This window comes from Lutjanus erythropterus, chromosome 5, assembly GCF_056507025.1.
Source record: "Lutjanus erythropterus isolate fLutEry1 chromosome 5, fLutEry1.hap2, whole genome shotgun sequence".
Taxonomy (NCBI): domain Eukaryota; kingdom Metazoa; phylum Chordata; class Actinopteri; order Lutjaniformes; family Lutjanidae; genus Lutjanus; species Lutjanus erythropterus.
In genome coordinates, this window is record NC_139321.1 from 4,817,950 (window position 1) to 4,844,048 (window position 26,099).

Sequence of the window (26,099 nt, forward strand, 5' to 3'; positions counted from 1 at the left end):
GAACTCATAGGAGACTGACAGGCAGGCAGACCTCAAGGCAAAATAACAGGATGGAGATGGAGGGGCGGAGGGAGGGGTGATGATGCATCTTTTATACCGTCACTTTACTCCTCCATTTGCTCTACTTTGTTTCGAGCGTGTTTTTTTTTTCTTCGCCTCTCTTCTTCTTCCTCTACCGTTCCTTGTTTGTTTTCCAGTGCTTTCCCTCGGGGATCGCCTGAGTAAGCGCCTACGCGAGCGTGACAAGCACTTAAGGGACCGTTGAACGGTCGTACGGATATGAAAACCAGCCACTATCACACACACACACACACACACACACACAAACACACACACCGTTGGGTTTTATAGGCTGGCTGTCATGCGACAGTCATCCAGACTGGTCACAAATCCAAAAACATTTTTTCTTGAGGAGATGATACAGTTGATCTAATCAAGCACAGATTGACCTCCGCCCTCTCTGAATCCACCGCACCCTTCACCTCATCGTTCTCCGTCCCTGCTTTCCTCTGTTTCCTTTTTAGCAAAATCTAATTCTCTCCCACAGAATTAGAGGTGAACTGATTGGTAAGCTGAGCGCAGGGCATTAGCGCGGCTTAACCTTGCCTTGTTTTTAATATCATTTCCATGTATTGCTTCTGTGGTTTCATGATTTGGATTAGGAGCAGGCAACATCTGCAGCTACCTCTGCGAGCCTGATAGTCCAGTCGTGTAAACAACTGGAGGAAAATCATTGTTCATTTCCAAATCTGGCACAGTTGGCCATAATAGAGGGAGAGGACTGCCAATGTCACTCTGTGAGTTTCTTTTTAGTGATGCTTTTGCTTCTCTGTGTATTTTAAAGTAATTATTATTTAAATGAAGCACTGCAGAGGCAGCCATATTGGACGATACTAAATTATTAAATAAGATGTTGCAAAATAAATAATCATGAATACAAACTTTTAAGGAGAATTCTGTCATACATTTACTGTAATAAATCAAAAAAAAAAAAAAAGACCAAGAGGTGTCATCAGCAGGTCAGAGAGGAGGAGGCACTGTTTGTTTGAGAGAGAGAGAGCAGAGATGGTGGCCTCTTGCACTCAATATTTCTGAAGATTCAATAAATTACTTAGAACGCTGCTTTGTCATCTGACACATCTGTCTGAACTTGCAATATTTCCTTGCGATAAAAGCAAACACTTTAATTGAGCTGTAAAAAAAAAAAAGTGCATTGTAAGAAAAATGAAGCTTCAAATTTTCATTTAATACTAAAGTTCTGACGACCAAAATGTGGCATTTGGGACGGCTCCAGTAAAAAGATAATTAAAACTAAAGTAGAGGTCTCTGAGCTACTCTGAGACATCAGACTGAGATGTCTCAGATGACTCACTCAGTTCTGAAGTGAACTAACCAGTAATTATTTACTTTGCCAGCCACAACAAGCAATGAAACCGTGGCCCTCGAGTCCCCAGTGACTTTTCTATTTGGCCCTCGTGCCACTGAAGTCATTTATCACTGCCGTATCGGAGAAGCTACGGTGGTGGGAAAACTTGTCAGTGTTTGGTTTGTCTTTTCTGGGCTACTGTAGAAACATGGCGGTGCAACAGCGGCCTCTGTGGAAGAGGAGCCGCTCCCTCTGTAGATATACAGGGCTCAATCCAAGGTAGCAAAAACACAATGATTCTTATTTTCAGGTGATTATACACTAATGAAAGCGTACTTATGATTAAATCCCCCTAAATCTCACACACTGGACCTGTCTGAAGTCTTTTTTTTGTTTTTTATTTTGAGCTTGAAGGTTCATTCTTGACCGTGGAAACAGCAGCTTGACAGCAAATTCCACACGGTCCACTTACTGGGTGCTTCCAAGGTTTTTGACGGTGTTTTGTGGCCTTCATTTTTAAAAATGTGATTTCTTCATGTTTTCATGGTAACATCCTCTGTCTTTTATTTTATCGTTTTTATACATTTAATGCCTTTTTGTTGCAATTTTTCTTTTTTGTAGATTTAATTTTTATTTAGCAAATTTGGTCTCCTCTTTAGAACTCTATTCAATTTGATATTTTGTTTAAATTTATGTATTTATGATATGCATGTATGTATGCATATGAAGCATGTTTGTATTTAGATCAATCTAACCAATTTTTTTTGTGGTTTACTTCTCCTTCTTATCACATTTTATGCACGCATTACATGATTCTGCATGTGTATCTTTTTTCTACTTTTTCTTTTTTTCATTTCCACTTTGTAGTCTGATTTTGATAAGACAGCCCACACGTGTAGATTTCACCAATAAAAACATAAGAGATGACTTTTATTTTGACAAACCGCTTGCCTCAGAGTCTTACTACATTATACTGTCTTATAAAATTCACCTGGTGCCTGAATTTTGCATGAATGAAAAAAGACATTTCCATCATAAACTGACGCACTAAAGGCATAAAGTCTTTCATAAAAGGAAAATAAAATGTTTGACGTTCAAAATTTCTGTATGTATCACATTTCGGTTGTGGGTGAGAGTGGGTGCTTTTTTTAAAAATTATTTATGTATTTATTTTTAGAATAAATAATTCCCTGTGCCATGAATTGGTAATGATGCTTTTTCTATTTTTTATTTTTATGTGTTTGACCAAGTTATATTTTCCACAAGGTTTGCAGGTGTACATCAGCAAATAAACACATAACATACCAGCAAGGCATTGATAAAGATGCAATCAGAAAATAATACAAATTAAATGCAAATACTTTTTCCCCTTCTCTTAATAAATTCCTAATTTTACATTTAATCACACTACAGCCCGACCAATGTGACTCAGAGAGTTCAGGATACAGTAGAGCTACACAAAGCATACCTCTGCACATTCCATACTTAATATCTCTATTAAAGAGCGATTCCACTGATGAATAGTCAGAGTGTGAGGTGGCTGCTACCCGACCACCAACATTTTTTAGCTGCAGAACATGCTGATAACTGCAGCTGCCTTTAACAATGTTTAAATTCCTACCCTGAATCATCATTCAATGAAGTTCCTGAGAGTGGATAATATCTAAGCCACATGCTTAGATCAATAGATAGATAGATAGATAGATAGATAGATAGATAGATAGATAGATAGACACGACTGTTGCTATGGACGCCGTTCTGATCGACCATGGCCAATCACATTTCATTATATCAATCCACAAAAAGACATCTATACTCTGTGGCAAGAATCTGTTGCTCCATCAGAAAAATCAATGGAATATTTTTCCGATATCAATTTTAATATATTTGGAGAGAATGAAACTTTGAATCCGCGTTTAACGGCTGAACGGTCCCCAGTGAAGAAAAGAAGAGGTGAGGAAAACAGTGCAGAGAAAAGAAAGAAAGAGAGGTGAAAAGACACAAGGAGCTGGACGACAAGGAAATTGACAAAAGTGAAGAAGAATGTGAATTATAACACTGAGTAAGCTAATCTTCGCTACAGAAATACTGTTGCTATGGATGCAGTTCTAACCATAGAAACGAAGAGAGTATTTTTTTCAAGCGGAAGAAATGAAATCCTATCTAAATCACTTAAATCATATTTAAATCATCATTTTAGGTGAAACTAGCAGGATAATGTAGTGACTCACTTGATCCACATCATCCCTTACTTACAACATGGCTTTGTTGAATACTCGATTCTGACTGGCCAATTACAGCATTCTAAGGTCATTCATAGACTCTGGAGGAACAATAAAATTGTTGTTAAATCACTAAAATCATTTTTATTTTAATATTTTGTGTCAAATTATTGATAATATTTGGTACATAAACATGTAATAAACATCATCCTGTCAGGGTGTAATTCACAATATCATGCCAGCTTGATTTCCAATTATATATTTTTCTATTTTCCAAAATTTTGAACTGCATAAGCTCTTGTTTGACCACACTTCAGTTTGAAATCCCCGAACACAAAATGTCATTTAATGAAAGTGGGGCCACCAGCTTCAGCTCGGGCTCGAGCCAAAGAATTGCAGTATTGTCCTCAGACCAATTTATTAATGGACGGAAGGTAAAAGCCTGCAGATACAATTTAAAATTTGGCACTGATAGCCCTCCTGCTTTCTTTCATTATTAATGATTCTGTAAATAATAAACAATCTAGATGGTGTTGACCTTTGACCCCTATGAGGCCAGAGATGTTAGCTACATGGTTTGACTGGAGGAAAAACGTAATAAAAGTTAGACCCTGAGGATATTAAGAGTGCTGATACGTGTATTTTCATAATGTATTACCAGCCCATATTTAATAAAGGCTTTTTATTGTTAACTATCCACCTGAGTGTCTGGAAATGGATTTTTATGCAGCATGGTACCAATGGATAGAGGCATCTTTTCCTCTTCAATATTACTTTTTTTCCCCAGGAGCGTTCCCGTTTCCATTCTTTGTCCTCACCAATAAAAGTTACTATGAGTAAAGGTTTGTTATTGCAATTTATCAATCTCACCCATGTTATTTATCACTCATGATGTCGTGGCAGGATCATAGTTTCTGTCAGTTTCACCGTAAAACCCACAGATTTCAGTTATTTATTGAACTGCTGAAGTTTAATGAGCTGTCATGTCTGACACCTTCAGAACTGTAATAAATGCAACCTGATTTTTTAGGCAAATTTAAACTCTACATGTATAAAAATCCATCATAAATCAAAATATTAAAATGGAATTTCATTTTCAGATCAATCTGGTGATCCAGTCCGTTCTCACTCTCTACACATCAAATACAGCAGCTCGGTCAGAACACGGAGGCTTCAAACTGCAGGCGCCAAGCTAACGTTATGTTTTGATGTTTTGTGAACTCAGGTGATGTTGTATAAAGAGGGAGAAAGTCCACATATGGAGGAGGCGAGGTGATGGATGGATTAAACAAACACAGGACTGAACACACTGGTTCTTTAAACCTGCCTGAAGAGTTTTGTTGCCTAAAACAACAGACCAACAAACTCAAATATTTATGTTACATATGTCAAAAGGTGAAATCTGCAATATTTTTACTGCGATCAGGTGTCATCAGAGATCAAAGAAACATGTTAAGTTGAGAATTTGCTTTATATGCAGCTGCAGTGTCCTCTTTGACATTTCCATTCAAGACTGGAATAAATGTTTTGTATGAAAACCCATTTCCACCAGTAAAGCAGAAAAAAATATCCTCCATGGTAAGTCATAATTCTGAGATAAATATTGAGATGATGAGATAAGAAGAAAAAAATCTGAATTACATAATAATAGTTTTTAATCTTTATCTAATAATGTCAACTTTTAATCTTATTAAATATGAGTTTTTATCTACTAATTCAAATGTTTTATCTCAGATATATGACTTTTTTATGTCAGAATTTCAAATTTGACTTTTATGTCATAATTTTGACTTATTTCATATCTTTTAATTAAAAATTTCAACTTTCTATCTCATAATTATGATGCTTCATTAAATATGACTATTTTTCTCATTGTTTTCAAATGTTTTTATCTCGTAATTATGACATTTTATCTTATAACTATGACTCTTTATCTCATAATTTTGACTTATCACATAATCATGACTTTTTATCTCATATTTTCAATTTTTCTACTTCATAATTATGACTTTTATGTTATAATTATAACTGTTTATCATATAATTCCGACTTATCACAGAAATATTACTTTTTATTTATTTTTTTAGAATTTCACCTTTTTGTCTCATACTTATGACATATGACATAATTATTACTTTTTATCTCAGAATTTCAACTTTTTGTCTCATAATTTTGACTTTTATTTCTCATAATTATGACGTTTTACTTTCACTGATGGAAATGGGTTTCCGTAGGTTTTATATGTCCATTTCACATTAATCAGAGTTCAAATTACTAAAGAATTTTCACCGAATGACTAAATGTTTCTGTAGCATTAAGTCATTAATAATCTGGCAGGCAGTGAGACAGATGGCCACTTAACTTTTTGTCCAGAGTTTTTGTTTTCAGGATAACAGGCTTAACTTTATGTTGACAGACAACTGACAGTTATCAACAGTTGATCAACTTACAGAACTTGTTGTTGCTTGTTATTGTCAGTTTACAAGGTTGTGTGCAGCTTTTCTGTTTCAGCCATAAAGTCTATGGCTCTTATGTAAAGTAAGGTACTTATTTTAACCCAAACCATTGTATTTTCCTTAACATCTCCAAGTTGCCCAAAGTACTTTTTGTACCAAAGTTATATTTTGTAAAATTATCATGAAGTTGATTCAGTATAAAACCTCAACATCATCTTTATGTGATGTCCCTGCAGCAGTTGGCTGAAGCTCGAGCTCCGCGCGCAGACGAGGAGAAGGGTTGACATTGCCCGGGTGTTTTGCAGTGATGTTTTGTAACTCTGTGAACGCCCTGAAACACTGATCGCTCTCGAACGCCCCCTGAGCCAGTTAGTGAAGACAGCAGAGAACAGCAGCGGCTGTCAGCTACAAATGGAAACAGAATTCATAATTTAGCCTGATTTTATTTACCATTTTGATTGTCTTATCATATTACTGTTCAGTTAGTGGACTCAGCTCGTACTTGGTGGATATTTGGTGTTTGCTGCACATTGCTGAAGAGATAAAATGACCTGTTAGAACTCGACTTATTTAGAAGTTTATGCATCAGTTGATTCCGGAAAAGGTTAAAAACAGGATGCTCTTTCCAAGTACAGTTTTACTAAACTTCTCCTCATTAAAACTTACAAAGAGTCATAGCAAAAGAGACTCGCAATGGACAGAGTCAAAATATGTACTAAGAGCAGCTCATGTCAGTGGGAATTCTTGATGTGAAAAGGTGCCTTTTCTCCCAAATCATTAGACCCTGATCCCCAACATTAACAGTGTTTTAACATCGTTAATATTTTAAAGTTCTCAAACTCCAGTATCAAAGAGCTTGTGAGTCAGACTTCGTTCAATATACATGAAAAACTTTCTATGTTCTGAAACTTTTCAAAAGCTGGACTGATTGCAAGAACTGCCTCAGACTGGATGGTCAAACGTGCAACCGCATCAAACCAGTCAACACATACACATGGTGTTGTGCATGAAAGCACCAAAAGAGCCGTATTCACTTTTTAGTGACCGAATCGGTTTGCAATTAATGAATGAGTGTTGTGAGAGAGTGTATGCAAAAATGGACGGAGGTGTCGACGTGATATAAATCAGTGAAGTGTATGAACTACTTGCTGTAAGCCGTCTGAGCCCAGATGCTTGTATCTATGGAAACACATTTCTACCAATATGATGGGAAAAAAAGATCCTGTCATTATAGTAAGAAACATCTTGGAATTTCAAAATATTGACCATATATCTCAAAATAATGAGAAACTTTATCAAAGTGACCTTTATACAAAGTCGTTATTTTAAGATATTAAGTCATTATTGCAGGATAGGGGAGACTGGAGCCATTGTACCATTTTTTCTTTTTTCCACTCATTACTCACAGTCTACTTGAAATACACAAGTCATCTTTTGATATGAAAAATATGTGTGTGCACTCATTAATATTTCAATTTATATGTTTTCACCAATAATGACACGGCTACTGGAAAATATCATGCAAGAAGTCAGAGTGTTTCTGTTGCCCCCTTGATGGGGGCAACTGTACAGTCCTTGGGGGCAGTTGACACAGAACAAAAAATCAGTCATTTTAACACGTGTCTCAAATTCAAGCACACCTCAAAGTAATCACATTACTGCTTTAGTGTCTAATAATTTAATGTTATTAGGTTCTTATTTTAAGATTTTAATTATTTGATTTGTCTTAAAAGTCATGTATTTACAAAATAAATACAAAATCATGAATATTGCGCACCATTTAGTCATCATACAGACTCCAATGTCCCTGGTAGGACAAATAAATAAATAATGTCGGTCACAATGCACGATGTGCAGGGAACAGCAGCAGCCTGGTAAACAAGAGATGACTGCCCAAAACAAACAAAACCTCCATAAGGATCAAGCTGGAATGAACATAGACTGAGCCCTCAGACTGCCACCATATCAAAGGCCATCTGCTGGCCTGCTCTTCCAGGGAAGTCCCACAACAGGTTGCAAAAACATTACTGGGCAGAAGGGACAGCTGAATTTTGTGTTTCATACTTTTAAAAATGCTGAACCCTCTGCCAAAGTAATTACTGAATTGAACTTGCTCCTTAAGTTAAAAAAAGCAATTTCTACCAATGTCTCAATACTGTTCACAAGTTTCCTAAAAAAACAACAATGTTAAGACTCAGGGGACTCTATCTTACACCTCGCACAACGTGGATGGTGCCGGTGACGCAGGTGGCATTGCTATGTTACACCAGTACAGTTTTCCAGTCATTTTCCCCATATTTGCAAGATAGCAAATGAAACTGCGCCTGTCTGTGTGTCCATTGGTGGGAGATCTAAAAATGAAGGCATCTTGTGGTATGTTGTGCATGGCTCACTGTAGTCAAAACCTGCTAAAACCTGGTCGAAGCACAAAGCCTGTGGCACGGTAGATCTGTCTGCACAAGACAGCAAATGACGCGTTTGGCTGAGGTGCACACACACACGTCTCCTCAGTCGCAAAACACCTTCGTTTATGTTAAGTGTTTTCCCACACAGGAGCTGCAAAACATGTTAATGGCATCCAGAAAAATGAGGATTAAGCAATTATGTCGAACATTCACATTAATGTTTGTGCCAGGCATTATTAAAGTTGGTTTATTAACTGGCCCGTGGCCTCCTGTCATTTTGAAAAAGTGGCCTCAGGGCAAAGTAAGTCGAGTATTCCTGCCATATACACCTTATACTTACACAGATACATGGATAGTTGCACATGATAATTGTACTCATTTTATAGTACACACTTGGTAGTTGTACTTTAGAAAACATATAGAAGATATTGCCCTGTAATTGCACAAAGATTGCAATGATTTGCATACTTGTGTGTCATTCTGATAGAGCTAGCCGTTATTTATGCACAAATGCACATGCGTTTGCTCAACCTTATGTAAGTGTGTGTTTTTGTGTGCGCATATGTGTGTTTTTGCAGTCGCAGCCTTGTTCCCTGTGACAGAGTCAGGACTAAGGGTTATTGATGACACCTAAACTGTGTCTCCCGCCCCTGCTCATTTCCACCCGGGCCGCTCCACACCTTGCCACGTTACTTTACGACATTCTCATTAGTTGATTTGCATATTTATGCCGACAGGCGACGCACAGATCGTGAGCTCGGAGAAATGCATGCATCTGTGTGTTGTGTAGCGTGAAAGATATACAATACCTTCCACTTTTATGGAAGCCCCTCATAAATTGTGCACACAGGACATTTTGTGAGTGGTGAGGTAGGAACCTCTATAGTCCTGCTAGAAATTAATTGAGCGTCACTTTAAGAATCTGAGACTGCTTGTTGATAAAGTGCAAAGATTGATGGCAGCTGGGTTACTTTAATGGATGGGAGCTTCATAAAGCATTAGATTATATACAGAGACAAGCTCCAGTTGATACACTCCTGTGCAGCGGGGTTTATGTGTGTAGATACTGTACGCATTCACTTCAAATGGAGAAAACAAACTTTGTGGACATTGATGCACGTGAGTATCAACATATATATCTCAACTTCTATTTCTGTGTGTGCAAGACTCACATATATGTGCTGCGCTGTGATGATGTTAGTCATGATGATAATGATGATAACGGTAATGGTGATTATAAATTACAAAAGTGAAGTTGGTGATTCTGATGATAAATGTGATGATGGTGATGATGATGATTATGATGATGATGATGATGATAGAAGAGATGTAGGTGATAATGATGATAACGGTAATGGTGATTATAATAACAATGATGTGACCATGGCGATCATAGAGATGATGATGATGATAAATTTGATGATATGTATGGTGATGACATAAGAGACTGAGGTGATGATGTGTCCATAAGCTGCGACATTAAAATCTGACCCACCATGTTTTTTAGCCTCAAATGTCAACTGCAGCCTCTCAGACCTGATCCACGTGCACATGCCTGAAGTGGGTACACAAGCTCTCACCCAAGCAGTGCAACACGACATATAGAAGATCTCGTGATACCTTCATATCTGTGTTTACATGCTACCTGGGAGCGACTCAGACCACAGAGAGAGATCAGCTCAGAAATAGTGACTTGTTACATGCACAGTTGACTTTGCAAACTTTCACCAAAGAAGAAAATGTCAGAGGACTTCGACATAGAAGAGGAACGTAATGTCTTTGCTGCAGCCGCGCCACTTGGGCGAGAGCCTGTGTACCCGCTTCAGGCATGTGCACGTGGATGAGGTCTGAGACGCTACAGTGGACATTTAGGCTAAAAACATGGTGTAAATGGCGTCTTTTTGGGTCAGATTTTAATGTCACGGCTTACTGACTCTTGGATTACACCACATGAGCAGGAGGAGACATTTTGTGTTTTTTTTTTTGTGTTTTTTTTTTTTCATTTTAAAACTGGTCACCATTCACTTCAATTGTACTGGATTTGGTTTTCCTCTGAAGATCTGGGAGTGTTTTGTGAACTGGAGAGCTTCACCTGTCCTCAGATCAGCACAGGGGTGAGTAGATACTGAGTGAAACTTGATTTCTGGTTGAACTATCGCTTTAAACTCCACAGGAACAAGATCAATAAATGAATCATTATTATTCTTTTGGTAAAGATGAGTGTCTATAAGCTACTCTGTTGGGCTGTTAAAAATGTCAATCCACTGGAAAAGAGACATTTAGCAAAGATAAAGGTTCTTAGAATGGAAATAATTATAATGTATGTTAAAATTTGATGTAATATATTATACAACAGTGTTTCCAAGATGATGGTAGAGATGATGATAATGAATCAGTAATGAATGATAGTTTGGTGATGATGTTGATGATAGACGAGATGGATGAAGATTATACAGATAATGCTGATGGTGATGGTATTGATCAAGATATGATCATATGGTAAAGATGATGATGATGGTGTCAAAGTTAAAACTCTGCAAACTTTAGAAAAACATCAAACACACACTTAAAAAGGATAAATATAAACAGGGATTATAAACAGCTTTAACCTTCCCCAGACAACTGAACCCTCCACTGGTGTCAGGTCCTGTCCTGCCTGCCTTAAGGAATACACACACACACACACACACACACACACACACACACACACACACGTATATTCTCACTCATTAGTGCGATGTCTCTCCTACCATTTCCAGTTGTCAGTGTGGCAGCTGGGGTGTTTTTGGTTTGGTGGCCTCGCCTGCAGACACAGGCAGGGACTGTCAGTGTGGATCACAACCTAACACTGATGCCCCCACCCCCGACTCTTGCACCCTCCCCTCAGCACCCCCAGAGTTACCCCTCTCCGCTCCCAACCCCTGCAGAGAGCCCAGTACGTTCTGTCAAAGGTATCCTTGAACAGGTTTAATGATGTTTTTAAGTAGACACATTATATCACTTTTTTGTCGGACTCATCTTCAGGGCTTGTTATTTTGAGGTTTATTCATGGAGGAAATCAGAACATAAAAGAACATAAATAATCTCTGTAGAAAACTGATTATAAAAACATACATAAAAACTGTTTCCCTTTTTAATAACTTGGTAAGATTTTTGTTTGACCCACTGCACAATTCTGCATTTTTCTTTTTTTAAAGTGAAGGTTAGACACCGGGCTGAGAGTTGTTAAAGTAAAAAGCAACATAATCAAAAAAGCTTTAAGAATTTAACATCCTTCTGGCTGTTCTGTAAACATGGCAGCTCAAAGGATTTCAGCTTAATGCTGCTTTCAGGCGTGGGAAAAAAAAAAAAAAAAGAAGTGGAACACGCAAACTTTCTTGTTACATAAGGTCAGAGGTCTGCAACAATGACAGCAAAATGTAAACAGACATGAAGAAAAGAGAATCACTTGTCTGTGACATGACAAAAAAGTCAATCAACAGCTCGTCTCATACACGCACAACTACACACAGTCGACAAGACTGACCGACAAGACGACCAGTATTTCCTCTACCTGTTGTTCTGTAGCTGTTCTTTGTAATGTAATCCAATTATCACAGTAAAGGAATGTAATTTAAATACTTTCTGTTGAAATTGATTAGTCTAATATAGTGCTTTTAGGGCTGTAATAATAATTATTTTCATCGCTGATAAATTGTTTGATTACTTTCTTAATTAATTAATTAATTAATTGTTTGGTCCATGAAATACCAGAAAATGGTAAAAGATGATGATCAGAGCTCAAGATGACGTCCTCAGGTGTTTATCCACAACTCAAGGATATTCATTTTTTTAGACTTAAAACTATTAATCGATTATCAAAATAGACGCAGATTGATTTAATAGTGGATTAATAATAGCAAAGCATTGCAGCTCCAACTGTTTTATGTTTGATTTTTCCAGCTGTTCCTTCCTTTGTTGTGCACAATTTGTTTATTGATTGATTGATTGACAAAAGAAGAGGCCATGATAATGAATTGGCAGCTGTGTGTGCACTGTGCATGGTAGTATAGTGTTCTTTATTTTAAAATTGTTATCCCGCTAATAACCCTCATTTTTGCTAAATATATCTGATAACATAATCCTGTTACATGCAATCCATCACTCTCCAAGTCTGGTTGTTTCATATTACAGTGAAGAAGAGAGAACAGTATCATAGATGATATTTATGTAATGATACATCTTTGTTCTGTTATTTCGACATGTGATATCTGTGTTATAATTGTAGCATAACATATTATTTTCTTATTTCTACACTAAATTACACACCCAGTATTTGTCACTGCGTTGTTTTCTACATGCAAATTTAAACTCGACTTAAGAATGTGCTTCTCATGAACATACAGTTTTTTATAACTATTTTTTTATGATAGCAAGCTGCCACGATCAAGATGCTACTAAGGTTTAAGCATTTGATGCGTGCACATACTGTATGTACATGATAATGAAGTGTTTTTTGCTTTTCAGAAATGCATGTTAAGTACGAGAAATATTTACAGTGAAGAAGTACATAATTAATGCACAGCTGAGATGATGAGGCTATCAAGGGAGTTTATTATAAATATACAACACAGGGTTGCACAACAGAAACAAAGTTTTAGTCCCTTCATGCTGCACACACGCAGATAATTAAACACCAAGGCGGTGCACAGAGCTGACAAAAGGTAAGCTTTCACCTCGAGGAGCTGTAATGCTGGCTGAACACGGTTTCCAGGGAAATGACTTTTTAATATTGACTTCAAAATGGTCAACATGTGATTGCACCAACACACAAGAAAGTGACCTCTAGTGTGGGTGATATACACAGAAGTCATCACTATCTTCCCTGAAACATCCAGATTATTGCTCAGTTATATGGTCACACTCTTTCCTTTATAAGTAACAGAAATATTAGTAACAGAATAGTTAAATAATAACTACAGTCATAATTCTCTCTGCGTTCCTCCCAAACATCCAGATTGTAAAACACACACCAGCCACTTTATTAGGTACACATATTCAACTGCCCATTAGTGCAAATATCTAATAAGCCAATCACACGACAGCGACTCAATGCATTTAAGCATGTAGACGTGGTGAAGACGACCCGCTGAAGTTCAAACCGAGCATCAGAATGGGGAAGAAAGGTGATTTAAGAGACTTTGAACATGGCATGGTTGTTGCATGGTCTGAGTATTTCAGAAACTGCTGATCTACTGGGATTTTCACGCACAACCATCTCTAGGGTTTACAGAGAACGGTCCGAGAAAGAGAAAATATCCAGTGAGCTGACAGTTCTCTGGGCCAGGATGACCAGACCGGTTCGAGATGATAGAAAGGCAACGATAACTCAAATAACCACTCGTTACAACCAAGGTTTGCAGAAGACCATTCCTGATGAAGCAGATGGGCTACAGCAGCAGAAGACCACAGCGGGTGCCATTCCTGTCAGCTAAGATCAGGAAACTGTTTGCACTGGCTCACCAACATTGGACAACAGAAGGCTGGAAAAATGTTGCCTGGTCTGATGAGTCTCGATTTCTGCTGCTTCATTCAGATGGAAGGGTCAAAATTTGACATAAGAGATCTAAGACGGTACCAGCAAGGTGTACCTAATAAAGTAGCCAGGGAGTGTAAGAGAATATGTTTAACTACAGTATAATTTCTTAGTAAAATCTGGAATTGTTACCCACTTATTCCGTTACATTCCTAAGTAATTACATATATATATATATTGGTAGGTACATACTGGTACATGCTGTACCTGTCACTTTGTCAGTGTGTGGGGTGTCGAGAGAGGCTCAGATGGGTGTGGAGCTGTATGAACACGTGCCATTCACAGAGCGCAGGCGAGAACATGAGCGATCGCGACAGAGCAAACTGTGATTTCTTCGTCGTTTGTTGGCAGTCAAGAGCCTTTTAATGATATGTAATTATACTGTGCTGTATAGAAGCTCTGACAGATGAGCGAAAAAGAGCAGGGAGAGTGGAACTGATGGAAGTGGAGAACAAAAAAGAAATTGAAGGAATGGGGCTGCTTCTGAAAAAAATTAAAGTTAGTCCTGAGAATGAGAATGAGTAAAGAAAGATAAGACAGAGGGGGGACAGTGAGATGAAAGTGATGAGAAGGTTTTTGTTCGATTTTTTTTAAGCCCGGTCTCTCTCCCAGCTCGTCAGATACCGAAGAAATGTCACCAACCCTCAGCAACTCATACTGAGGTGGATACCTGTTCATGGCTGAAACCAACACATCAGGCTTTTAAAGTGACTTCAATGTGAACCCATCCACGGCTCTATGAGACGCCACGGGCTGTTGATGTAGTATGAAGAGGGAGAAAATCACTGTAAAAAGTTGTGACAACTCAAAATTTAAGAGTTTGCAGCCCAACTCAGACTCTTAACTTCTGAAATAAACTTTAAAACTTTTGATCCATAATGTTTAGTTAGGGTTAGGGCTTCTAAAACTCAGAGATTTAAGTTTATCTAAAGAAAAAAGGTAAATTATCTCAACAAAAGATCAGTAGTTGGTAAAAAATCAGTTGCAGTACATTTTGATTTTTCTCAACAAAACGTTATTAAAAGTTGTGAGATAGATAATGTTATATGCATCATGTGATTTTCGTGTTGAGTTCCTTCAGTGACACAAGACTTTCATAATCATGTTGATGCCACGGTTTTATCCTAAACCTTACCATGTGTTTTTTGTGCCTGAACCTAACCTGAAGTTCGACCCGTTCACTGTGTTAATCATGGCTTTCTGACTGTCAGATACAGCAGCCACCTTCCGCCTCACTATCAGATGCTGAGGGGTGGTGACATTTTATTGGCGTGTGACGAGTTGGGATGCGAACGTGTTGACGGACCGCCTTCTCCCGACGTACACAGATAACCCATTCTCATTCCAGTTCGTCAAACACCGAGGCATCTTTGTCACGCCCCTCTGCGTCTCATACTGCTGCACAAGTGACCCTTTAGCAGACTTTCTTGCTCTTTATACTTCATCATGGCTTTGACATGGCTTCCATGGCGCCTCCAGAAATGATGCAGGAGAAGCACCTACTGTGTCATAGCTTGAGGCCAGGGAGCACTGACCAAGCTGCTGTATTTGATGAGTTGGGAGTGAGAACAGGCTGGCATTATATGTCTCTGTTTTCTCTCTGTTTTCCACTCTGGCTCTATGTGCTGTAGTAATAGTACTGTCTGACATGGTCATTCACTTTTGTGCTGCTCGTGTTAAGGTATGTAGCTCCTATTGTACAGTGAGTAGCCGGCCTTTCTTCCTCTGTTTCTTTGTGTGCACGCTTGGACCTGATTTCTTTGTTGCTATCTGAATGCTACTGAGTTTGTCTCCATGAGGTGTGTGTGTTCGGATGAGTCAGGTGTCTGGGCTCGAAGAGGACCAGCATTGTGTGATGTGAGAGTTGACGGTCCAGGACACAAGTTCCTTTCAGTTCACGTTCAGGTTCAGTCCAGGTCGCAGCACAGTGTGTTGAGATCTAATCGACCAGTGCTGGAACTGCCTGTACAGGAAATGTTTTCTTTTTATCAGGGGAATATCAGACTTGCACAAAAAGCCACTTTACAAATGACCGCCTCCAACAGGCAATTTCTACAAACTGGACCCTGACAAGTACATTAAAGAGCAACACCCAGTTTTCCTCCTTTTGACTAGACAAAGATTCAGAAAGTCATTTTAGATGTATAGCAGATTCATGGTTGTTGAGAACTGGGACAAACCATGTCCTACAAAAGACAACTTTACAAATGATCAACACCAACATTCAGATTCCATTTTTTGGCAAAAATTTATTCTTTAAGGATTTTTATATGTAAAAGATATTACATGTATGAAATGTTTTGCTTTGATTTTCTTGTTTTTTTAATTACTAAACTTGCTCTGTGCCAGAAAACATCCTTATCTAAGACAATAATACACAACTTCAAATAATTTAAAAATGTGTTAAAAGCCTTTAAAATCTAAAATCTTTTCAATTAACCTATAAAGGTTCGTTTTCAGGTCATAGTGTTTGACACTGAGACCACGGAGCCCCCAGTGTTTCAGAGCAGAGAAAACCGCTCACTTTTTCATGATGAGATAAATAAAATGCTCTAGAACATATAGAACCACTCACAGGTGAAGTGGTGACATTTTGATTTTACAAAACTTAAGTTGCTATTACTCATTCACTGCCCCAGCTGATCGGTCTGCATGTAAGAGCCTCCTTTCCATCAAACACCAACATTTCTTGTGCCACATACTGCAGCTTCATCTGTTAGCTGGACACAGATCACACAGTATATCATGCAGCGCCCAACATATCCAGGGTGCTCTGAAATATCAACACACGCCTGTCAGTCTAATCCGAGTACAGAGAAGAGAGCGGTGGGGGGAGGTGGGGAGTGGGCAGAGGTGGTGTGTGGCTGGTTAGACATGATGGGATGTGATGCATTTATCCACAGGTAAAGGAAGGGGGGAGGGGATGGGAGGGACCGAGGGACGGCGGGGGGACAGGAGGGATCACAGAGCCTGGCGAACACAGCCGGGAGATGTCAGAGCACTTTGTGGCTACCCTGACAGACAGACTGTACCTATCACACGCACACACACACACACACACACACACACACACACACATACACCTGCAGTGGTGGTGTGGATGCATGGGAGGGATAGTGGGGCAGGAAGGGTGATCTGAAAAGGTCTTGGCAGCTCAGGCCTGGTGTGTGCAGGCAAGTGTCTTCAACGGTATATGTCAGTGTGTGATTGTGTGTGTGTCTGCGTGTGTGTGTGTTTTGCTGGATCTGTCTGGCCACTATACAGACTCTTATTGTGTGTATGAAAAGGTAAATGTGAAGTGACAGTCTTCTTCTGACAAATGGATCTCTGGTCGAAGCGCAGTCATACACTGTGTGAAATATTAAAGGTACATTTGTGCTATAAATGGCAAAAGTCCCCATGGCGGGCCGCCGTGATCCTCAACATGACATTCTACACCACTCCAACATTTTCTCTTTTCAGCCGCCGTACAGCAAAATCACTGGACCTCTAACATAAGTCATTTGTAAGCATCTGCAGTCAACAGCAGTGTTCACACGCACCTTTTATCCCACGGTGCTCGGTAACACACAAGCTGTACGCTGAAAGGGTTTATTTCACAGACCTGAAAGGCATTCATACCAGTGTGATTCAAATATATCTCAACGTTTAAGTACACATGCCTCCATTCAGTGCCAAATTATGAATGCTGTAAGTTTCGTTTGCAGAAGAAATGCAAGATACTTGGTTTATTTTCTGATCTGTGTGGGAGCTTCTCTGGAGGTCTTTCTAAAGAAAACTGTGAGAGATGTTAAACTGCTGTGTGAATCAGCTGTAAAACTCATTTAGCACTAAGGTTGAAATGATTATGTATTCTCCTACAGTTACAGATTAAAAAGAGTAGTCTGTCATATAATCCAAGTATTACAATATTAAAGTAATGTAATTTGATTATTTTCTCTTATTTTTGGATTATCCCAGTGCAAAATATGGAGAAATTGTTTAGCATAATACAGTCTTTTTAGGCCTTCAGTTAATGAGTATTTACATCATCGATTAATTGTTTTCTTAATTAATTGGTTAGTTGTTTGGTCAGAAAATGGTGAAAAATATTGATCAAAGCTTTAAATGACGTCCTCAAATGTCTTGTTTCGTCCACAACTCAAAGATATTCAGTTTGCTGTCAGACAGGAGTAAATAAACCAGAAAATATTCACATTTAGGGGGCTGAAATCAGAGAAGTTTGACTTGTTTTTTTTTTTAAATGCCTCAAACAATTAATCATTTATCAAAATAGATGCAGATTAATTTACTACGCAATTAATCGTTGCAGCTCTAAGTATTTTATGCTGGTTGTTAGGTTTGCACATCTTTACTTTTGCATCAAGTATAGGTTACATAACTATTTTAAACTCTTCAATCCTGTGGGGACATTGACGTCTCCGGCTGAAAGACCCAAGGAAAACACACCAACCATGTCATGCCAGCTTGTCTGGAAGGGAGCTTAATAATACTAGGGTACATTTTGGCAAGGGGATATCCATATTTCCAAAAGGGTCTCTTGACCTCTCGCCTCAAGATATCTGACTGAAAAGGTTTTTTAAGGGGTACCAGAAGTCTCCCCTTTACAAACACACCCACTTTATGCCAATCCCATGCAGTTCTGGGAAAAACAACAACTAGAAGAATAACTTTAAATTGACGGAGGAGAGGGCAATACAATGATTTGTTCACAGTATAACTGTGTTATTTTAGCCTTTTATTTTGGATGCAGAGGTGCATAAATTGAGTGACTGGAAAAAGCTGAGACTTGTGGATTCAATGAGCCTAACTGTATTCATGTGTGATGATGTTAGTCCCCACAGTACCCATTTCATTGTAGTGAGACCAGGAACTGTGCCAGGATATCAATTTTGGATGGGCCAACATAATTTTGGATGGGCCTTTTAACTACAGGCATTGATACTGTTTTGACATTATCCAACTGATAGTCTTGCTAAAACAGAAATGATTCATGTCTGTTTGATTATGACCTCAAGGCTTAGTGCTAAGGGCTAAACGGTAGGACTGAAAATTAAAGGCTGGCAAGCAGAGCCAAAGGCTGGAGGCTAGCAGGCCAGACTACAAGTTGAAGGCTAGTAGGCAGGGTCAGAGGCTGGAGGTTAGCAAGCAGGATTAAAAGCTGGAGGCTGGAGACTAGTAGGCAGGAACAAACCTGGAAGCTAGCAGGCCTGGTTGGAGGCAGAGGGCTAGCAGGCAGAGCCGAAGTTTGGTGTCTAGCAAAACTGGTTGGATGGTAGCAAGCGGTGCCAATGGTTGATGGCTAGCATGCCTGGCTGAAAGCTGGATGCTACCAGGCCTGGTTGACATCTGGAGGCTAGCAAACTTGGTTGGAGGCTAAGCTGGAGCTTAGCAGGCCAGACTAAAAGTTGAACCTGGTTGGATGCTAGCAAGCAGTCGTCAGCTGAAGGCGGGAGGCTAGCAGGTCTGGTTGAAGACTGGAGGCTATAAGGCAAGGCCAAAGGCTGGTATGCAGGCAGAGCCACAAGCTGGAGGCTAGCAGGCCTGGTTTAACGCTTGGAGGCTAGTGGGCCATGTTGGAGCTGGCAAGCATTGTCAGGAACTGGAGGCTAGCAGGCAGGGCCAAAAGCAGGAGCCTCTAGCAGGCCAGGCTGAATGTTGGAGGCTAACAGAACTAGCTGATGGTTACAGGCTACTGGATAGGGCCAAAAGCTGGAGGGTCACAGTATTCAACAAGAGAGCGCTGTCAGTTCATAAGCTTGTCTCAATAGAAATGTTCTCTCCTTTCAATTCATTTGGCAGGATTATTCAGCTTGACCTCCTGTCCTGTCCTGCCACCTCCTGAATTTAAATCTTTTCTTTTTCTTTCATTGAACTACAACTAGCTTAACTGCCTTGACTTAAGATGGATGATCTCAGAGAAATCCGCTGAAAAGAAGTGCTTGCCATCCAATCATTGAAAAATGCGGTTCTTCCAGAAATCTCCCAATGTCAAATGTTTTTTATACCAAATCAGAGCATGGATTTTCTATGGTTTCATCAACGTTCTCCAGTGGTCACAATGGTTCAATTTTGCTCAAAATCTATTACATATGGTATGAACCATAAAAAAAGGCTTCTTTAACAAGACATGAGCTGATGGTCATTTTTTTACATTCAAAACTTTCGAAATTTGAATAAATGCCTGGTGGGAGAGGTTTTAGACCTTTTCAAATACAGTATTGAAAAGTAAGGAAAAAAAAATCACTTCTCTCTTCATTCTGGGAGCAACAAGCCTTTCTTTGACCTACTACTGCTAAATTATTGTAGCTCCCACTCACAATGGACACAAAACTCTTCAGCAATCCTAACAAGTAATTAGAAATGTAGCCAAAGTTTTAGTATAATAATGAACACAGTGAATTCAGGTGAGGAATAATTAACTACCTGGACCATCCACAGCACTTGTCCTTCCTTCCTCAAACATTTTCTACACCACTGCTGCAAACCAGGATGAAAAAATAACTTATAACATCGTCTTTGTAGACACAATCCTCACTGATGTTTCAGTCCATGACCCTAAACAGACTCAAGTCTTTATATTAAAGTAAAAGTGATGTAAAGTTAGTTGTTAAACCCAGAAGTTGAAATGGGTCAAATTAATCTTCACTGTAATTGGAATGTTAAATTAGCATGCCAAAAAAATTCACTGAAGTGATTCTTAAAATGCTTCTTCACAGCAGCTGGGAGCAGTTTCACCTGGAAGAGTTAATTGCAGAAAGGTGAGAGTTTGACTCATTAATTGAAGAGTGCAGCTGTGGAACAAATGGGGGATCAGTCACTGACAGAAAGGCTGTTTCTTTTGTTCTATTAAACAACTGCAGATGCACTGACTGACAGAGTCATTTCTTGTATTTAAAAATCAACCAGGTCTCTTCAATCTACGTACAAAAGACACGACTTTCAGTCAAGCAGATCCATTGTGTGGTGTAATGATGACAAAAATAAACATTAAAAATAATTGTGAAACAGTAATGGTTTGGTTAGGTTTAGGTACCAAAACTACAGGGTTTGGGTTAAAAAAAGTGAGTTACGTAAGTCATGTGACTTGAATGAAGTAAGTTGAAACAGCGGAGGCAGGAGCTTTCTGTGTGGAGTTTGCATGTTCTCCTCGTGTTGCGTGGGTTCTCTCCAGGGACTCCCGCTTCCTCCCACAGTCCAAAGACATGCAGCGTAATAGGTTAATTGATAATTCTGAATTGCCCGTAGGTGTGAATGTGAACATGAGTGTTTGTTTATCTCTGTGCGTCAGCCCTGCGATGAGCTGGTGACTTGTCCACGGTGTACCCCCCTCTTGCCCAGTGTCTGCTGGGATAGTAGGCTCCAGCCCTCCTACAATCCATCGAGAATAAGTGTTTATGGACAATGGAAGGATAGATGGATAGCCAAAAGGCTACTTTTCATCTGTAGTCCCTGGCCAGATGAAAAGTTGGCAACCTAAAATCAAAAATCAGTTAAGAATGAAAAAACAAGTTCTAACAATTATTATGGTGTTGAGGCATGATAATTCCAGTAAAAACAGAACACAGACAAATATAAAAAGAAAACAAACACATGCAGCAATAACAGCTCACCTCACCCTCCCCTTCCAAGAGTGCACAACCTCACTAAAACCAACCAAACCCAACCCTAATTAGAATAGTGCATACATTACAAAACCAACTACCATTTCAGCAAACCATGTAAAATCTTAGACAGTGCTCTCTATACATAAAATATACAATGTGCATAGACAACCCCAGGCTGATATGCACACCCTTATTTACACAAACATACTTCCATACATACTAACAGTTGTTTATGGTTGTATTTCACAAAACCACAGAGATAAAGAGAAGAAATCTGATATTTTGCTGGCTGTTATCCAATAGTAGCTTCTTTTGTTGCTTCTTAAAACTTTCTGTACTTGTTGCTCAAGTAATAAAATAGGTCAGATTGTTCCTCTTGGAAATGGCTCTATGCAAAATTTCATTCATAGCACTGGGTTTTGTTTGAGAAACTTTATTTTGACCCTATTCTGATGCTAAATTTGTGAGCTTTAGCAGTGCAGAACACAGATTGTTACCTTTGGACAGGGACAGGTGACCTGCTGTCCTATTTCCAGTCTTTATGCTAAGCAGTGGGTGAGCATCGTGGGAATCGGCCAAAACAGTGATGTGATGTGAAAGTGATTGACTGGCATCATGTTGACAGTAATTAAAGGTATGCTTGTGCTGTAGTGGGTTAGCAGACAAATGTTAGCTAACGTTAGCTAGTGTTGGCGCTTAATCTAAAGGCAGTGTACATAAACATCACATTGGAAATAGGTGATTAATAAAATGTAAAGTGCTTCACATAGTCCCTTTAATTTTTCAAATTAAGTGAACATTAAGGTCAAGTTAACCCTCTAGACTCCAGCACAATTCCAGAATGTTGCTGCAGTTCACTGGAAATCCTCACAAATTGTAATTTTCCGACTCAACCCAAACAAACAGCTCTATCTTAAATCAGACAGAAACGCACAATTACAAGTAGTTTCATCTGAACACTATTTCCCCTTCAAATTGATACCAAATATGTGGCATATGTTGCTTTTTAGACCAAGCCTGATTTCATCACATTTCTAAAAGCATCAGACAAAACAACAGGTAGCACTAAAGCTGCTGTAAACAGCTTTGATGGAATGAATATCAGTCTGCATAAAAGAAGAGAAAGTAACTTCAGGTCAATTTTATAACAGATATGATCCACAACATTTCTCTCTGTTTGCTTCCTGAGTCGACATTCAGAGTCTGAAAAATAACAGATCATCAGTGGATAATGCTGGGCTTTCAAAATAAAGAGAAATGTCACACACAGCTCTGTTATAAAAAACAAACATCAGTAATGTGGGAGCAGGTCATGTTTTTGGCAACTAATATGAGTAAACATGCTGGTTTTATGTGTGGGAAAGTCTTGACCTGGTCAGTCATCTCTACCGCACTTCAGTCGAGAAAGCATCCTCCATGTTGGCCAGGCAGAGCGGAGCAGGTCGCGCTGTATACTGATGGTAATTAAGAGATGTGATTTTAAACAAAAAAACTCATAATGTCTTTGTTGTTTTCTACAAGTATCTTGTAGGTTGTGTTTTTAGCAACTTATATGAGAAAACAGCAGAATTTACTTGCGGAAACGTCGCAACCCAGTCAGTCATCACTAGTGACTCTTCATCATACCTCGCTCGGAAAACAGCGTCCATCTTCAGCAGTGACAGCCAAGTAGGTCCTGCTGTTTACTGATGATCGTTTTACCCAATGGTGTTGTAGGTCATATTTTTAACTTATATGAGAAAAAAATTACTGAATTCATATGTGGAAAAGTCACAACCCAGTCAGTTGTGCTTCAACTCAGACAACAGCGTCCTACTCAGGCAGTGAGGAGGACTGAAGGTCCCGCTGCCAAAAAAAATCATAGAACTTCATGTTATGGTCCATATATCTGGTTCCCGATGATGACTTAAAGTATCTACAACACAGAGGTCAGGACTTTTTTCCATATTTTAACACACTGGGGATGATTTTAAAATGATGGTGGGTGGAGGTGGGTAATCGAAACTATCAAAGTTATAGTTACTGTTTCCCATAAGATGAGGTCCTTCAGAGCATGACTATACACACACGATTAATTTGCCATAGCCGTCATTTATGTCCATGTGTTGAGGTATATTATTCGATGGAGACTTTTAACCTTATGGAGAAATACTCCACTTCAGACTCCATCTACAGCGTGTTGTTCGCACTCTATCTCAAGTTTCCACTCCATCTCTCCCAGCCGGTGTTTTACATAGTCGTGACTGACAGATTTACTCTGCTTTTTAGCGAGCGGAGCTGTCAAACTTCACCAGGCATTCAAAACAGTGAAACAAAACCCTGCAGCTCTACAACGCCGGCTGTCTACAGGGACACAGCAGATCAAGTGCACATATTTACGGAAAGGCCGGGAAGCCGGAGCAAAACGAAGGTCAGCATTCACATTTGAACACTTCTATAATGCTGAGAGGTGGATTTGTAAGTGCAAATTATCCATGACTGCTTCTATAATGTCTGCATGTTATCTACATTTCATAGCAATTCCCTGTCCACTTGAGAAAACAACAACCATTGTACTTTCTAAGCTTACATTAATTAGAGTGGCTCCTAACTCAGCTCTATCATATAGTAATTAGGTTAGTGTAAGCTCCATGGCCCATTCCAAGGGTACAACTCATTTAAGCAGCAGGAGCAGCATACACTCTGCTTTTCTGTGCAGGCTAAGTGAGTTTAAAGCTGTCTGGGTGTTCTTATTCCCCATGTTGAACACATGCACACGAAAAGAAAAGCAGCAGATTGCGGGATGTTTCTCTGCGTTGGGTTAAAGCCTGTATGTCCCCAGTCAAGTGCCATGGAAATCCTGTTGGGACTGAGCACACAGCTCCATTCACTGCGGCCTAATCAAGTGGTATCTGAGCTCCAATCCTCTTATGCTGCTTGACTGGACCACACTTCTCTGAGGCTGGATTGTAGCTGCCGCCTGGAACTCCGGGCAGGGTTGGGAGGGAAGAGAAAGAGTAGGAGAGAGGGTCTGCCTTTGTTTCACTCCCAGGCTCACTCTTAAACTCCCTCGACATGTAAATGCATGCGTGTATTGGTAGCACACTGAGGAATTATGCATCTGCTGCTGCTGTTTTTTTCATGACTTGATCAGCACAGCTTTGCAAAGCGAGAGCAAGGTGGAAATAAGTCTAAAGAATCCTCAATCTCTCTTTCTAAATCGGAATGCCTCATCTTTCTGTCAGGTTCCAATTACCTTTGTGTAAGGTACAAAGCTTGGCCTTGCCTCCTTGATGGGCTCTTTTCACGCTGAACGCCACAGCCCTGAGAGGCACAAAAACAGAAGCACAAGGCTCCTGAAAAACCTCGAGGACCAAGCTTCTTCAGCGAGAACAATCAAGCTCATTTCATGCTTTTTTGTCATGTGAAAATCCAGGGCTTTCGGTTTTTCGAGAGGCACCCTCTGAGGTTTGGGGCCCCCATGTTCATAAAAGATGAAGAAAAGATGATAAAAAAGACATGACTCAGGTCCGGGTCAATGCTTGGATGAATTGAAGGGGGTAATTAGCATTCCCATGGATGGGGACTATGGATCAGCCCATGTTGCGTCCAGATGTTGGGGCCAGTGCTCAGGCTGTTAGCTCACTGGTCCATGAGACTTGATCCATAGATGGAAGACAATGTCTCCAGCCCTAATTAGCTCCACCAGTCAAGTGTCTCTAATTGGATTACGGGGCTGGCTTTTTGGAGACACTGTGTATCCAACAGAGAGCGGGAGCCGTCAGGGTGCACCGAGCACAAAGGGGCCCATAGTCAACTCCCAGAAACACAGACAAATACTCATGCATAATAACCATTTGGATTTTTCAACACATTACACTTCGATAGTCGGGGCCGTATCCTGGCAAGATTTGAAAATGCTAGAGGAACAAAACCACAGGGCCACAGAGGCTGCTCGAACTGGTGTCTTTGTTTTCATTTGTTGCTGGATAGCAGATACTGATCACATGTTCTGCGACGACATGCCGTAGAAGCTTGTTTGGCATGCGTGCTAAGCTCCTCTTTGCCTCCGGAAAACAAAAGGCATTTCACTGAGCCGCAATACAGTGAAAAGGAAACAGCTTGCACAAAAGACTGAACAAACCATTGTATAGCATTTCGCGCTCTATTCATCATGTGTTTGAACACAGCAAGGTCAACAACAGCACTGTGTATCTATTCAATGGGCTATAGGAGAAAGAGATTAATGCAGCGTGAATCTACAGTAGTTTAAGGAGGCTTGCATATCTCAACCTTTTTTCCTAGTGTTTGTATGAATCATATCACTGGATTAACAAACAATTATTGCTTTCAACAATGATTTAACAATAAAAAGTATTCAGTAACAATGCTTCATTCAGCAAGTGCCTATGCCTCAGCCACAGCTGCAAATATGTGCACATGCCAGTCTATAGTAATGTAAAAGTAGAATAGTGTAAAACCAGTCCTT